This window comes from Chrysochloris asiatica, unplaced genomic scaffold (assembly GCF_000296735.1).
Source record: "Chrysochloris asiatica unplaced genomic scaffold, ChrAsi1.0 scaffold00055, whole genome shotgun sequence".
Classification (NCBI taxonomy): domain Eukaryota; kingdom Metazoa; phylum Chordata; class Mammalia; order Afrosoricida; family Chrysochloridae; genus Chrysochloris; species Chrysochloris asiatica.
Window position 1 is genome coordinate 13,611,413 of NW_006408573.1, and position 5,690 is coordinate 13,617,102.

Sequence of the window (5,690 nt, forward strand, 5' to 3'; positions counted from 1 at the left end):
CTTGGTTTGTAAATAATCCTTACATGTTGTTGTTGTTGTTAGGTATCATCGAGTTGTTACCAACTCATAGCGACCCTATGCATAACGGAACGAAACACTGCCCAGTCCTGAGCCAACCTCACAATTATTACTACATTTGAGCTCATTGCTGCTGCCACTGTGCCAATCCATCTCGCTGTAAGTCTTCCTCTTTTTCTCTGACTCCCAACGAAATGGATTGGCTCAGTGGTGGAAGCGAAGAGCTCAGGGTAGAAATGATTGTGAGGTTGACCCAGGACTGGGCAATGTTTCCTTCTGTTGCACGAAAGGTTGCTATGAGTCAGTACCAACTCAAGAACACCTAACAACACCAAAAATGAGACTCATGTTTAGGTGCTCAATCATTCATTTTGCAAATATCTATTAATTTTAAGTAATAAATTAAAAGTTCAGCTTCAATTTCTCAAATGCCTCTGGAATCTATTCTTCCTTGAATCATACATATTATTTACACTTCAGTCTGGAGAAGTCATTGAAAAAGAACCAAGTGAAGCATATTTCCTGTTGTCACTGTGAAAATTGGTGGAAGTAATATGTCCAATGCGCTGTGAGCTCTGTAGGGTAAGCACTGGACTGCTAAACACAAGGTTGGTGATTCAAGCTCATCAGCTGCTCCACAGAAGAAAGATGAGGCTCTCTGCTCCTGCAAAAATTTAGAGTCTCAAAAACCCTACACAGGTTTGCTATAATTTGGAACTGACGCAACTATACTTAACAACAATAATATACCTAAAGTACACAGCCTAGTGTAAGCCAAATGCTCAGTAAAATTTTGTTTAATTTAAATATGAATACATTTGTAAAACTTAATATTGTCTATTTTAAATTTATGAACTGCAAATAAATTTAAAATCCTATAGTTTGATTGACAAAGAGATAAAAAAAATTACCAACACCATCCTTAATAATCACCAGTAATCAGGAGTGAATTAATAGCAGCGTCCTCTCTTTGTTGCTATCAATTACACACATTATTAATGGATTGATAAAAATCTGCCAAGGCATAGACTGTTAACAGGAATTGACACCTCAGTTATTGCTGGTGTCAGCTATTAATTTTGGAAAGTGCCACTAGGCCACATTAAAATGCATGTGGAGGCGGTTTATAGTGTAGGATAGAAGGATCTTTCTGAAAAGTGGTTTCAGATGCAGACTAAGGGATGGATTTAGGCACAATGCTGTGTGGGGAGATGTGGGAAATGTGTCTATACTATAAAACAAAGTTTATAGTTTTTCAATCTAAATTTTCATTAGATTAATAAATGAAACCTAGAACAATCTGTATATTGTAGCTATTTAAAGTAATTTGCTTTAAAATTATTAAGTGTTAGAAACATTAAAACTAAAATGTGTGGGAAAGTAGTAGATCAGGAAACTGAGCTCCAGGTAGTATAAATGGCTCTGGTTAAATTGCAGTTGACTGCTTTCTGAATGAGCTTAAGAGTTGAACATACCTTTCAGAAGTTCAGGCACTGTGCATATGTTCACAATATCTCTCTGACACTTCTAAAGTTTGGGAGGAATAGTGGTGATAAGAGGTGAGTTAGGGGATGGTAAAGAATCTCTGAAATTTGTTCTTGTTGTTAGTTACCATCAAGTAGACTCTGACTCATGGTAACTTTAAGGGTAACAGAATGAAAGCTCACCCTGTCTTGTGATAGTTTCATGATCTGTGATATGTTTGAGCCTATTGTTGTAGGTAGTGTCTGTGTCAATTCATCTCATTGAGGGTTTCCTTTAGTTTTGCTCTACTGTACCAAAAATTGTTTCCTTTTCTAGGGATTGGATTATTGTTGTTGTTAAGTGCCGTCGAGTCAGTTCTGACCCATAGCGACCCTGTACAGGGTTTCCGAGGCTGTAAATCTTTAGGGAGCAGAAAACCTCATCTTTCTTCTGCATAGCAGCTGGTAGTTTCGAACTTCTGACCTTAAGGTTCGCAGCCCAATTCATCACTACTACACTACCAGAGCTACCAGGGATTGAATAGTGTCTGGGAAATGGATTACACAGTCTTTCTTGCTACTTCTTGGACTAAGTTTACAAAGCTGACTTTACCGTATATATTGGGATGCCACTTCCACATCCCCATGTCATTTCCACTTTCCCCTTGTATTTTCACCTTCTAAACATGTTGAAGTCTGGTATCTGGTGGTTATGATTTGGACTGCAAGCTGCAAGGTCAGCAGTTCAAAACTACCAGCTGTTCCATGGGAGAAAGATGAGGCTTTTTGCTCCCATAAAGATTTACAGCCTCAGAAACCCTGTACAGGGTTGCTATGAGTCAGAACCAACTTCATGGCACATAACAACAACAATAAACGTGTTGAAGCAGCAACTAGAAATCACGGTAGCGTGCCTATTCAGGAAAAGCATACTCTCTTTTCCACTGGATCTGGAGCATGCATCTGGGTCATCCTCCATCCTTCTTTTCTTTGTACCTGTGACAGTGGCCTGCTTTATTGTTTGTCTGCCTGTCTCTCTGCTGGGCCTGCCTGTTGATCTCGGCTCAGCTGACCTGGGCTTGAAAATCTTCCACCTCTACAATGGTGCACCGTTGCCTTGATATAAACTTCCCTCTCTCCATATATATGTATATATCACATTATATTTCTTTGCATTTCTATATAATATATGTCTCACTGGTTTTACCTCTCTAGAAAACCCAGCCTAAGTAAGACAGCCTCCAAATTCATAAGCATTTTTACTCTGTAGTGGGGAAGGACAACAACAAAGAGAGATAAAATATGAAATATTTATATCATGTAGAAAAGACAAACCAAATGTTTATTCTATATATGTTTCCTAAGCTATGAAGATATTTTGCCCTCACATTCCATTTTCATACTTCAATATACTAATGTATGTGATGTTCTCAGATGCCAGTCTTGATTTTCATCTTTGGCCCATTTGAACTATCTCCTTGAATATAATTCCTGAAACTTTGAATATCTTTGATAAAAGCATGTCTCCATTTTCTAAAAATTACTTACATGGAACTTTGAATTTTGAAATTTATATGTTTCCCTCCATATCTGAGTATGAAAATATTATGCACAACTTTGGTAGATTGAATTGTTTCAGGCATAGTTTTGTATTGTCACACACGTATAAAGGGGAAAGAGAGAAAGAGAAGTCTTATTATTATCCTTACTTCCCTGATGAAGTTCTAGAGCCTAGAGAGATTAAATAACGTAGCGGCAGAATCAGTATTGACACTGGTCTATTTATCTTTGGTTCACCAACGTTAACACACTAAAGCAAGCTTTATCTTGAATTTGCAGGCTGCTAGTTCCATCTCAAATATCTCGCTCAAATGAAGTTAGCAGACCTCCTCAAAACTTTAACCTGTCTGAGCAGGCAGGGCTTGATGGCAGCTAGGGTAGAGGTGCAGTGAAGTTTGCCATCAGCAGTACCACAGAATACCACACTAAGCAGATTCAGGACAGAGATCCAAAACTTGGAACCACATAGATTGGAATATTTAAAAGGTTTGAAGACTTATAGCTAGTGGAACTTGTAACAAAAGTAAGAAATCATGGTACTTTGAATCTGCCTGGAGCCTACAGACAACTTGGATGAGAACAAACTGCAAGACCAAGTGGGGGAACAGACACACCATGGAAAAACACCATGGGAACCTCGGAGTAAAGGTGAACAATACACTTAGCCAGTTGTGCTTTGTTCTGAAATTTTTTTTAATCTGTCCATTGCCCCTCCTCCCCCCCACTGTTTGCGCACCTCCATTCTGGTGACTAGAAGAGGTGACTGAGCTAGTGGGCATACCAAACCCACACCACTGGTGAGTTCTTCTGCTACGCATGTGCACAGATATTCTCAGCCCAAGAGCCTGCCCTAAACTGCTTCGTTTTTTAATACAGAAAAGTCAGAACAGGGGCATGGAGAGAAAAAGAAAGTGTGAAAGCAAAACAGGCCAAAAATGAAATTAAATCCAGAGGTACAGCATAACAACCAACAGTAGCATCTTGAAATCTCTCAGGCAGCTTTGAAGGCAAGAAGCCGAAGAGAGGACATTAAAGTCATACTCATATTAGGATACAGATTTTTTTTTTTTTCTTATCTCCTTTCTCTCCCTTTTCTGTGATTATAGACTACAGTATCTAGTCCAGTTTTTTTTTTTTTTTTTTTTTTTGCTGTTGCTGTTTTATGCTACCCCTTCTACTTTTGGGGGACTCTTTCTCTCCCTATATTACCCAAGAAGATACAACAACTACTGCCGTATAGCCAAGCTACAACCACACTCTATAAAATACCAAAATCCAGGCAAGAACCAATACCAACTGCCATATAACAGGGAGACAGACAAACCTGTGAAAGTTACTCTGAGTTAAGCAATAACAAGAGTGAAAAGGAAAGCCCACATCCTGATCACATTCACCTTGAAGCAATAAGAAAGCATAAAAAATAGCAAAACTCATACTCAATTAAGTATTAAGATCACAGATAAACACTAAACATGTCCAAGAAGCAAAAGCAAATGACCATATCAGCACATGTCCAGAAACAAGATAAAATGTCTGAGATAAATGACCTAAAGGAAGACCTGGACTACATTCTGGAAGGAAGGAAGGCCTTGGAAATGCCTGAGAAGGAATTCAGAAAAATGATTATAAAATTTTTCAAAACACTCTACAATGGAAATGAGAAAAAGAATGAAGAAGTCAGGAAAGCACTATAGGAATAATTAAATAAGATAGATACAGCATTGGAAACAATTCAAAACCTACAGAAAGAGGTTCAAATAATCAATAATAGAATATAAGAAATAGACAATACACTGAAAGGGCAAAGGAGTAGAATAGAAGAGATGGAAGGCAGAACCAGTTATCTGGAAGACAAATCTCTCAATACCACTAAGATAGAAGAGCAAACAGAAAAAAAGGATAAAAAAAATCTGAAGAAGTTCTAAGATTCATGTTAGACAACATGAAGAGGACTAACTTAAGAATTCTCAGAACTCCAGAACAAGAAGAATCACACAAGTCCACAGAGAAAATTGTTGAAGAACTGCTGGAAAAAAAATTCTCTAACATCCTGAAAAGTGAAAAGATAAACATTCAAGAAGCTCAACGAACCCCAGGAAGGATAGACCACAAAAGAAAATCACCAAGATATCATAATCAAGCTTTCCAAAATCAAAGATAAAAAGTCACTCCTGAAAGCAGCTAGAGAAAACAGAAGTGTTACATACAAAGGTAAGCAAGTCAGATTAAGCTTGGATCTCTCAGCAGAAACCATGCAAGCAAGAAGGTAATGGGGATATATATATAAAACCCTCAAAGCAAAAAACTACCAACCAAGAATCCTTTATCTAGCAAAGCTATCAATCAAATACGATGGTGTAATCAAACATTCCAGGATAAACAGAAACTAAGGGATTTTGTGAAAGCCAACCCTGCACTACAAAGCATCCTAAAGGGAGTTCTGCGGACTTGGAACCAACAAGAACAGACAACAATCAGATGTTCACATATATAGCAACACCTCCCAGAACTAAATCGACAGAAGGAAGAGTCAAGAACAGAATAAAACTATAAGAACAAACTCAGAGAATCTGGAAGGTCAGTCTACGATCAAAACATTTATAATGTAAAAGAAGGTGAACACGTAGGAACAGAGATCCAGATGGTGAG